Raw genomic sequence first — 12084 nt, 5'->3', positions numbered from 1 at the left:
TTTACACAGGAAGGAAGAGTTAGCAGGAGATCAAAGGATAGGTGCAGCCAGGGCTGGATTAAGACATGTTGACACCCTAAACCATGTCAAGATTCAGAGGCCCCATACCATAAAAAATAAAGAGAAAATTTGGTGGGAAAGTGGCAAGGAGGGAATTAGCAGAAATGATGCCTGGTGTGGAACCGGACTTTAGAATGTGTTGGTAGGCTAGCTCCCATTGTCTCCTCTTGAGGTCTGAGGTGAGGTTGGGCAACCTGTGGTTGATGAGAGTAGTCCAGCAGCCCTGGAAGGGAAGTTGATGGGACTGGGTGTGGATTGGGATGGAAGGCCAGGTTTCAGAATTTGGGTAGTGGATTTGATATGAAACATTATTTAAGCCAAACCAATTTAATTTGTAATAAAACTTCTTAGTTATCTTCAACATATTATAGAGCGCCCTCATAATGTGAGGCTGTAAGCCATGGATTACTTGGCTTGTTCCTAAATCCAGCACTGGGTGAAGCCTAGAAACCAGGAGGCCTCCTCCCTATCTACCCTTTTTAACCCCATGCAGACCCAGCCCACCAATTCTGGTTGAACCACACATTTCCAACAAGAAAAAAAATCCTGCCCCTATTTGCCCAGAATCTGGCAAGCTTAACCACTCAAAAGGTGTCGCAGTATGGTGAAATTGGGAATGGAGAGACTGAGTGAGCCTTTATGTGTTTGAATCTTTGCTAAAGATTACACCTTCCCTGCAAATTAGTCAGACAGAGACTTTAAGCTTTAAAATAAGAAACAACTACTTTATTCTGGAAGTACATACTTGATAGGAAAGAGTTCTACATCTAGCTAACTAGCTAAGTTGGAGATACAAACACTAAGCCTAGTGTTTGCCCTCATGCTTGGAGGAGAGGGAGAGACAAAGAGAATATGTCTGCTCTCCCTCTCTAGAGAAAGAAGAAGGAAGGAGGAAGGAGATGTGGCCAACATCCTATGCATATCAGTCTAGCAGGAAGGGAGAGACAGCAGGAGATCAAAGGATTGGTATTAGCCTAGCAATCAGGAAGTCTCCTCTCTAGCTACCCTTTTTAACCGCATGTAGCCTAAACCCACAAGTTGGAGCTGAACCACATATTCTAACAAAAGGAGCTGTTATGCCTGCAAGTTTCATTCAGTTCTGTCAAAAAGAGGGGAAAAAGTTATAGCTGTCTGTTGATTTCCCCATTATCGTCAATGGAGAGGCCTGAAGCTTTGGATTTTCCTAATCAAGGTTCTGATTCATATCCAAAGAGAAGAAGGAAGCCTCTGCAGTGCTGAATTAGATCTGAGCCTTGTGGTCAGCGCACATCCCTACTTTTTAGTTTAACAAGACTCTTCCTGAGGATGTTAAACAAGAAATGAGTAGTGGGGGGGGAAGTGTTGTGTAAATTTGTATATTTGTTAGCAGAGATTGTCAACTGTCTGAAATGAGTGTGCATTTACCTAAGAAAGCAGGCTTTTACCCTGTATTGAGATCACTGAGTCTTACGACTTAGTAAAATAAGAAAAGCTACTTTATTTATAGAAATACATAGTAGATAGAAAGGCATACCTAGTTCTAACTAACTAAGTTGGAGGCACAATGCCCAGGCTTGGGAGTTGCCCTCATGGCTCAGGAGAGAGCAGAGACAAAAGGTGCCTCCTCTCTCTCAGACAGTCAGAGAAGAGAGGAAAGGAAAGGAAAAGGGCAGAGGGAGGAGGGGCAGATAAGCTTCCCTAAGACATATCAGTCTAACCACTCTACACAAAGGAAGTCAGTCAGAGCATCACAGGTAAAGGTAATCAAACCTATCCATCTGGAGGACCCTAACTCTATCTCCCTTCTGGAATATAAACAAAAGAACAAAACAGGAGTTGCTCTTGCCCCTTTTGTTGGAAGTTGTTACTGATATAGGGCATGTTAGAAGCCCCATCTGCAATAAGAAAATTTCGGATCTAGATATTCTTTCCCTTTATTGCTGATGAGCATGGACTCTCTACTTACTCATAGATCTTTGGAAAGCATTTATCATGTGCTCAGGAGCACTTTAATCTACTTATAGAAGCCATTTTGGCAAGTAAACAGTATATAAATAAATAATACTTCAGTGAAACAAAGCTGAGCCCTGATTATTGAAAATGGATACCAAAGGTGGCACAAATTCTTTAAGTCCTGCTAGGAATACTTCATCATAACAACTCTGTGAGGACATTACTGAAGAAATTGCTCCACTCTTCCAGGTATCGGTTTCTAAATGAAACAGGGTTTTTGCAGCTCAAAAGTTTATTTTTTTAAGTGCCACTTTGTTTCTGGAACTGTCAAGAAGAGCTTGAGAATCATTTTTGCATTGTAGTAGAAGAAATACAAAGACACACATGCACCCACAAATTAAAAGTTCAGATCAAGTATTCTAGATGATTTCAGTTTCCATCATAAGTCTGGTCACTTGAAGAATATTGTGCTCAGGTTTGGTTTTCTGTGTTTTCATTGAAACACCTACTTGCTCTTTATTTACAAAGGACTGGCCATGTGGCACAGTCCAGCAATAAAGCAATTTCTCTATCCTTTTCTCAGAGGCTACTGCACAAAAAGCAAGCTGGGATGTTGAGCAAATGGCAACTCCTTCCTCCTTTTCATTTCTCTACTCTCCTGTCCGTTTTCATTTCTCTGACAGGGAACGGCCTTGCCACTGTATCCCAGAATGAGACAAAGCACAGGAGACTGAGTGAGCATCCCCTGCCAAAGACTGGGCCATTTATTTCCTTACACTTGACTTGTTTAAACAAATTCTCCACCAGGAATTCTGACTCAAAGGTGCCCACCCACAAGTGTGCCTTCTTTGTGGCTGTGGCTCTTAAAAACATCCAGCTAGAACAGGGATGGGGAGCCTGTGGCTGTCCAGATGCTGTTAGACTCCAACTCTCATCATTCCCAGCCAGCACGACCAATGGTCAGGGACCCCTGACCTAGAAAAATCCTGGGGTCAGAAACTATTTTAAAAACAGATAAATTATACTCAGGGAGCAAAAGTGTGTAAACTGCATGTTGAAGATCCCACATGACAACACTCATATAAGTCTATTTGCTGTGTGTACAACTGCTGGGAAGCCACACCTGTTCTCTTCCATTCCTTGTACATGTGTACACCACGTGTTTTTGTCATGTAATATATTTCTATGTGTACATGCAGTTTCCACATCCTTCTCCCCCACACTGAAGGGCCACCTGATTAGAAAATTCAAATCTGAAGGGCCCCCAAATGAAATTGCTAGAAGGGCTGGTGTGCCGACTGGATTCACAGGAAAAAAAAGTGATATATTTATTTAGGTCAACCAATAATTTAAAAATATCACAGCCTTTGGAGCTTCACATACCTCTTCCTGTGTTTGGCCTGAAAAGGCCCAGATACAGTTTTATAAACAAAACAACATAAGCTTTGAAAAGCAAACCAATACATGCATACTTAGGAACATAAGAAGCTGCCTTATACTGAGAGTTAGAACATTGGTCCATCTAGCTCAGTATTATCTGCACTGACTGACAGCAGCTGTCCAAGATTTCAGACAGGATTCAATGTTGGAGATTGAATCAGAGACCTTCTGCATGCAAGACAGATGCTTTACCACTAAGCTAGGCCTCCTCCCCAAATCCAGTAGCTTCCACGCTGTTCTCCACTAGTCCCAGCTTTCTCTGAAACAGGAAGTGCGCATGTGAGAGGCCCTTCCATAACACAGTATGGCGCCCCCAGTCCGGAAGCGCTAATGCGACAACAAGCCGGAGCAGGGGCTGAGGGAAAAGATACAAAAGCCTGCCACAAAAGCACTGAGTGGGCCACTTTGCTAGCGCACCTGCAGCACTGGCCTAAGGCGGTGCGGCGAGCCCTCGGCGAGGAGCTGGTACCTGAGCAGCCCTCGGCTGGTAATGCGCCATAAAAAGCCCTCTTTGAAGGCCTTTCAAGTCGGGGGTCACTGTGTCTCCTCCTGGCCTCCTCCTCCTCGTCTTTCATCTCCCAGTGGCAAGCTGCAGAGCAGGGCGAGCGCATGGGAATCCCACCATTTGTGCGCCTGGAGACGAAGGCGGGAGCGAGGGAGGGGAGACTTTCCCCCACCCGTCCTTCGCAGAGCCCGTTGAGGACTCTAACAAATGGGGACGCCATCGATTTGTCGGCGCTGCTGAGGCAAATCAAATGACTGGGGAAAACGAAGAAGACGGGGCTCTGGCTGAAGTTGGTAGGAGTGAGGGAAAAGCCAGCCCTTAGACCTGCCCTTCTTTCCCCTGGGCCTAGAGCGATGCTAAAATCTCCCTCTTGACGTCTATCTTCCAGCCTCAGAGAGCCTCAAGTTGGGCTGGCGTATGTGAAATACTGTTGCCCCCGCGTCCCTTGCCTCACACGTCTGCAACCCAAACGTTTTGAAGTAGAGTTCGGTCCCAGAATAAGTTTGGGTGTTGGTGGGGCAATGTCGGGGCTCATGTCTGGAACGAGCAGTAATAAAGACGAAGGGGGCATCTCTGAGCATGTGCAGGTTGCCTTTCCCCGTCGCGCTCAGCAATCGATATTGAGATCTACACAGTTTGCGGATTAGGGGGCAAAGAGAAGCACGTTTTTTTCAGGGGTTACTAAAGCCTGGACGGAGGAGGGGATCATCAGGTGCGCTGTCTGCGGGGAGTTAAAAGTATTAAAAGAGACAGAAAAACTTCCATTATTTATTGATTTTATTTAACACGCTTGTAACGCGGTGTGCACTGATTAGGCGGCAGGAACGCGGTTTAACTCTGGCGCATTGCTGCCTCTATTTTTCCTTGCAACCACTGGAGAAAATTGTGGTGGTGGGGGGGAGAGAAGTTTGCTCTGTAGATCAGTCAATTCCTAAGCCTTCCTCCAAACCTACTTCTTGGTTTGGGGTCGTCCTCGTGAGATACTACAATATGACAAACGGAGAGGAGCATCCAGTCTACGCTTGATATTCAAGGCAGATTCCCTAAGTAGGAACATCGTCCTGATCGTCTGCTGGTCTTCAGCTTGGCGTGAAAGGCTACGGGGTATCGGATCGCTCTTGGATAGAGCTGGGAAGACCGAGAAAAATGTGGGGGGGGGCCGTTCTGTTCTCTTGGGTTTCTTACTTGGGAAAACGAGAGTGACAAACTCTGGAAAGAAAGGGGCTTGGAAGATGTTTAACAAGATCATGCGAGAAAGGGCCACACGCACCCTTCGACTAGCTGGTTTAATTTAATTCTAGAACAGAATCCCATCTTCCTAAAGCAGGCGAGCGGGGCAGTCTCATTCGCTTAGTTTAGAGACATCGACGATAACAACAAAGCCCACGTTGAGGGCGCTTGCAACAGGTTTCTTTACGTCCCAGCTGCCAGTAATCTTTACTCCTAGTCTAGCACAGCGCGCCACCTGTCGTCATAGGCGAGGCACTGCGCCCCTCACCTGAGCGATATATGAATGATGGCTCGAGCCACCGAGCATCATAGCTCTGATGTGAGCAGTCGTTGGGCCCAAGAATGATTTCTCTGTGTGCCTCCCTCCACAGATTAATCAGATGCAGTTCTCTCTGTGCTGCAGCAAAATAAATCCCACTTCTCCTAAGAAATGAACAGCGGCAGGCATCTTCAAGGGGAGGGGGCCGCGTTTCAAAAGGCAGCACCTGCAAAGGCTGCGGGTTGCAAAGGGCTGAATGGGGGCGAATTCAAGAAGCGAGGCTCGTACCTGCGCAAGCCTCTCTCTCTGGCTCCCTCGCTGCCCCCCGCCCGCGCCTCCCTCCTCCAGCCGGCCTGGAGCTATTGACGCTTCCCTCGCCCCTCCCCGCCCGGAGCGCTTGGGAAAGCTTGCAAAGCTGCAGACCGGGCTGGTCCATGGGAATCTGGCCACTTGTGCGCTTCAGAGCCGGGAGGGGGCTGTGCTTCCTTTACAAAAAGAGACACAATTAAGCAAAATGCTCAATGAACATTATAAATGATGGGCAATCGCTCTGCAGATTGCCTAGCAAATCAAATTATATATGGTCGCTCACGGGTGATTTCCAGGCCCTTTACAATCCAAACAGGTATCTTTTTGTGTGTTTGTCCTTCTCCGTCTCCCTCCCTCCGATTTTCAACACAGCCTCTTTTTTTATAAGAAGAAGACAAAAATCATCCCCAGACGTGTAAGTGGACTTGAAAAGCGGGTCTTGAAAAGCGAGAAGTATTCACATCTCTCTCTCTCCTCCTCACCACCACCACCTTTGTTAGCTACTGGATTTCACACTAGCACAGGAGGTAGGGGAAGGCAAAGGGGGGAGCTGACACTTTTACAGTGTCCTCTTGTAAGTTTGACCAAGAGTTGGCTTAAAAAACCCGCAGGCACCTGCTCGCAAAGAGCAAAGGGGTCGCCTGGATTTCCATAAAGAGGGATGGTGCTAAATTTGAGCGCACAATAAACGCGTTGGGAGCTAAAAAAGTCTCAGTCAGAGGGACGGCGACAGACCTCGAGATCAATGTCTTTAAAAAAAAAAAAAGCAAGGAGGGAGGGAAAATACAGATTGTGAAAATAACCGGGCAACAGGCTACCCTGGGGCTTTGTTGGTAAACAACCTGCGCTTGGAGAACTGCGCCAAGGCGCCCCTACGAGAGATTCGGCAGCGCCCCGCTCTCCAGAGCGCAGAAAGGTAGGTAAGCCGAGGAGAATCGATCCTTCCTGACCCGGTGCCGAGAGCTGAGATTCCTCCAGCATCGGGAAAAGGGACGGGAGACTCAATCCAGGACTGGGATACGGAAGAACAGCTTGGAGTGTGCGGGTCTCTTTCCTGTAACAATTTGATCAGTTGGTTAAGATTCTCTTCTCCCCCTAAGATTTCCTGCAGCTTAGGCAAAAAAAGGAATCCACGACTCGAAATTAGTGCAAAGACGAGAAAGAGGGTGTTTTTGCTTTTGGTCGAGGCTTTTTTTTTTAGGCATAAACGTTCATATCAGAGCTGTTGGAAACGTGGATAGGAGTAGGGAAATCACGACTAGAGATATTAGAGACGTTATTTTCAGGATTCAAGGACCAGGGGCCATCCACTGAACTACATAGGCTTTATATAAATTGCTATGTTCTTTTAATCAACCCACGGAACTCACTGCTGCAGCATGTTGTCATAGCCACTACCACAAATGCTTTAAAAACAGGAGAATGAAAAGAAATTTTTATTTATTTATTATTTATTTATTTATTAAATTTATATACCGCCCGACTAGCGATAGCTCTCTGGGCAGTGAACATAAAATAGTATAAAAATACAATGAATAACAAAATAATATTAAAATACAATCAACAATACAATAAACATTTTTAAAATTAAGTCAATGTAACTTAAAATGCTTCAGAGAATAGGAAGGTTTTGACCTGGCGCCGGAAGGAAAGCAGAGTCGGCGCCAGGCGTACTTCCTCAGGGAGACTGTTCCATAGTTCGGGGGCCACCACTGAGAAGGCCCTAGATCTTGTCATCACCCTCCGGGCCTCCCTGTGAGTTGGAACCCGGAGGAGGGCCTTCGTAGCAGAACGTAGTGCACGGGCCGGTTCATATCGGAAGAGGCGTTCCGCAAGGTATCGTGGTCCCGCACCGTATAAGGCTTTATAGGTTAATACCAACACTTTGAATCTAGCCCGGAAACATATTGGCAACCAGTGCAAGCTGGCCAGAACAGGTGTTATATGCTCGGACCGCTTGGTCCTTGTCAGCAATCTGGCCGCCGCATTTTGCACTAGTTGTAGCTTCCGAACTGTTTTCAAAGGTAGCCCTACGTAAAGCGCATTACAGTAATCCAAACGTGAGGTTACCAGAGCATGTACCACTGATGTAAGGTCCTCTTTACTCAAATAGGGACGTAGCTGGGCTACCAACCGAAGTTGGTAAAACGCATTCCTAACCACCGAGGCTACTTGAGCCTCAAGTGAGAGGGAAGAGTCTAAAAAGACTCCCAGACTACGAACCCGGTCCTTTAGGGGGAGTGTAACCCCGTCCAGGACAGGGTATATATCCACCATCCGATCAGAGAACCCGTCCACCAACAGCATCTCAGTCTTGTCTGGATTGAGCTTCAGTTTGTTAACTCTCATCCAGTCCATTGTCGAGGCCAGGCAACGGTTCAGCAAATCGACAGCCTCACCTGAAGAAGATGAAAAGGAGAAGTAGAGCTGCGTGTCATCAGCATACTGATGACAACACACTCCAAAACTCCTGATGACCTCTCCCAACGGCTTCATGTAGATATTAAAAAGCAGGGGGGACAAAACTGACCCCTGCGGGACCCCATATTGGAGAGCCCGCGGTGTCGAGCAATGTTCCCCAAGCACTACCTTCTGGAGACGACCCGCCAAGTAGGAGCGGAACCACTGCCAAGCAGTACCTCCAACTCCCAACTCCGCGAGCCTCTCCAGAAGGATACCATGGTCGATGGTATCAAAAGCCGCTGAGAGATCAAGGAGAATCAACAGAGTTACACTCCCTCTGTCTCTTTCCCGACATAGGTCATCGTACAGGGCGACCAAGGCTGTCTCAGTGCCAAAACCGGGCCTAAAACCCGATTGAAATGGATCTAGATAATCAGTTTCATCCAATAGCGCCTGGAGCTGGCCAGCAACCACCCGTTCCAAGACCTTGCCCAGGAATGGAACATTCGCCACTGGCCTGTAGCTGTTAAAATTGTCTGGGTCCAAGGAAGGCTTTTTCAGGAGTGGTCTCACCACTTCCTCTTTCAGACAGCCCGGGACCACTCCCTCTCGTAAAGAGGCATTTATCACTTCCTTGGCCCAGCTACCTGTTCCATTCCTGCTAGTTTTTATCAGCCAGGAGGGGCAAGGATCCAGTACCGAAGTGGTTGCACGTACCTGTCCAAGCACCTTGTCCACGTCCTCGAGTTGAACCAACTGAAGCTCATCCAACAAAACAGGACAAGACTGTGCTCCGGACACCTCACTAGGATCTACTGCTATAACTTGAGAGTCTAGGTCCCGGCGGAGATGAATTGAGATGAAGGCTGCAATTTTATGTAGGCTGGCTTGGAAGTAAGTCTCACTGAACTCCTTAACTATGTATGTTGTACAGCTGCAATCCTAAACACACTTCCTTGTGAGTAAGGCTGCAATCATAACTGGGTCTACTAAGAAATAAGTCTCCATTAATTCAATGGAGCTTACTCCTAGATAAGTGGCTTTAGGGATTGCAGCCTTAGTCTCATTGATTATAATTATTTCCAAGTAAACAAGCTTACAGTCTTACCTGCACCTTCTTAGGAGTAAATTCACTGACATTATTTATTTATTTATTTATTATTTATTATATTTCTATACCGCCCAATAGCCGAAGCTCTCTGGGCGGTTCATTAGCGAAAACATGTAGAGTAGGTGGCTGTAAATTACATAACATACCATGGAAATCTGTTATGTGTGTGCTATTATTATAGTCAACATTTCCACTGTAAAAAAAAGAAAACATAGGGTCAACCGCTGGAGATGTAGATCGCCTGCAGCAGAATATGTTTCTTTTCAGCTTGATTAAAAATCCTGAGTAACTGAAAAACTGCATCAACAGCAACTGCAGCAGCACACAAAGAGGCACGTTTTTCTGAGGAATTCGAAGCAGATTTGATCATATAAAGTGAAACCTTTCAATGGACCAAATCGAGCAACTGATTATTTATTTTTTCCATTTAATTTATCACTAAATCTAATGGTTGTGATTGTGGTGGTGCCGCTGCTAAGGGAATAATATTTTCTCTCTGGTCCGCTGTGTTTCAGTGTCTTGGGCATGGGTAGGCTTAAGTATAGGTTTAAATCCTACCCTGGCTTATGGGTGGACCTGGGGCAAATTCACCCAGCTTCAGTTGTCCATCTCAAAACTAGGAACCCAGAAAACAGTGAGGGTGTTTTTCATATTAAGAGTGCTATATTATTAATAGAGAGCCAGTGTGGTGTAGTGGTTAAGGTGTTGGACTACGACGTCGGAGACCAGGATTCGAATCCTCACACAGCCATGAAGCTCACTGGGTGACTTTGGGCCAGTCACTGCCTCCCAGCTTCAGAGGAAGGCAATGGTAAACCCCCTCTGAATACCGCTTACCATGAAAATGTGTAAATTTATATAGATGTTAGCAGAGAATGTCAGCGGTCTGAAATGTGAGTGTGCCAGTGTGTGCGTTTACCTAAGAGAGCAGGCTTTTTCCCTGCATTGAGATCACTGAGACTTAAGACTTAGTAAAGTAAGGAAAGCTACTTTATTTATAGAATACATAGTAGATAGAAAGGCATACATAGTTCTAACTAACTGTTGGAGGCACAATGCCCAGGCTTGGGAGTTGCCCTCATGGCTCAGGAGAGAGAGAGCAGAGACAAAGGTGTCTCCTCTCTCTTGGACAGTCCAAGAAGAGAAGAGAGGAAAGGGTGGAAAGAGGAGGGGCAGATAAGCTTCCCTAAGACATCAGTCTAACCATTCGACAAGAAGGAAGTCAGTCAGAGCATCACAGGTAAAGGTAATCAAGCCTATCCATCTGGAGGACCCTAACTCTATCTCCCTTCTGGAATATATACAAAAGAACAAAACAGGAGTTGCTCTTGCCCCACTTCCAACAGAAAACTCTATTCATACGGTCGCCCATAAGTCGGAATCGACTTGAAGGCAGGCCATTCTCTATTATTAATAATCAGTCTCCAATCATACTGAAGTTTACAACAGAAGGGGATAAGAGGATAAAAAAGCAAAATTGAATAATTTTCTTTTTTTATTACATTCTGTCCAAAAGGGACCATTAGAAATGCCCCTATATATAGTCCTATGATTTTGTGGAATATAAGAACAAAGGATTTAAAGCTGACAAGCTGTTGGAGGTCAGCTCCCCGTAGACTCTCCTCTCCCAACCGCGCTATTTTCTTTTCCTAAATTCAAACTGTCTAGATCAGAATCGCGGTACTGTATAAACTCATTTTAGAGTATTCGAGAAGCGACACCTTTACCTTATAGGGGGCGCTCGAGAGGCAAAAATAATCCGAAAGCTCCTTTCTTGTTTATGCAGCGGATGGATCCTTCAGACCGCACGGTTCATTTCTCCTCGCTCATCGTTTAAGGCAGAAGGAGGCTGACAAGCAGGAGAGTTTGGGTAAACGGAATCTTCTAAAGTTATTCTTTCCTAGCTTTATTATCTTAATGGTCTTTGAAGCCCCGTGTGATATATCAACATTTCTCAAGTGAAATGCTAAGACTGCGATTAAAGGCGGAGTTGTACTCAAACTTATAGTGGAAGAAAGCCACGTTGTACACGTCTGAGTAGCGCATGATCCCTCCCCCAAGAATTCTGGGAACTGTGGTTTTTCGCTTCACAGAGATACAAATTCTCAGCACCCTTAACAAACTACAGTTCCCACAATTCTTTGGGGGAAGTCTCAAATGTGCATTTGGATGTGCTTCAACTGTATGGTATTGACCTGCCATAGTTCACTGCTAGTTATGGTTTTACAAAGAACTTTTTAAAGAAGGAAGCTCCCCTTTATTTGCAATTTGGAAAGGTCTCCCATGACATTCTGCTATTACCTTTGGAAGATTGTAGTTCTTTAAACTGCAAATAACAATAATAATAGGTAAGCAGCTAACCTATCAGGGAGCATGAGGCTGCACTGGTAGTGTATGGTGGGGATGAAGGCCAGCTCTCTCATTAGGCAGGGTGAAGCAACTGCCGTGTGCATTGGATGCTGGGAGCAGAGCAGTAGTGATAGCCCCTCCACCGTTCCCATCAACTCCCCCCAACTAGCTTGCTGCTCTCACGTAATGTGTAGGATGCTGTTCTGTCAGCAGTACTGAAGTACGATTCAGTTGCCAGTCCAGTGGGTTTCTATACATGGAAATAGGGAGAACACCAGCTTGCTGCGGGCAGCAAAATGTCTTGGGCCAGCCCTGGTGAGGATCACCGTTCAGACACAGTGTCCCTTCAGTATGGTCCATGTGCACCACTGGAATCAAAAGTATTTAGGATCCTGATGGAAGCGAAGAAGAGTTGGTGTGATCCAGAGAATGGTGTGCTCACACAGTGTCAGTTCATTGATCAGCCTCACACTTACTGGCTGATCT

The sequence above is a fragment of the Rhineura floridana genome, chromosome 10 (genome assembly GCF_030035675.1).
Source record: "Rhineura floridana isolate rRhiFlo1 chromosome 10, rRhiFlo1.hap2, whole genome shotgun sequence".
Taxonomy (NCBI): domain Eukaryota; kingdom Metazoa; phylum Chordata; class Lepidosauria; order Squamata; family Rhineuridae; genus Rhineura; species Rhineura floridana.
This window is presented reverse-complemented; position numbering follows the sequence as displayed.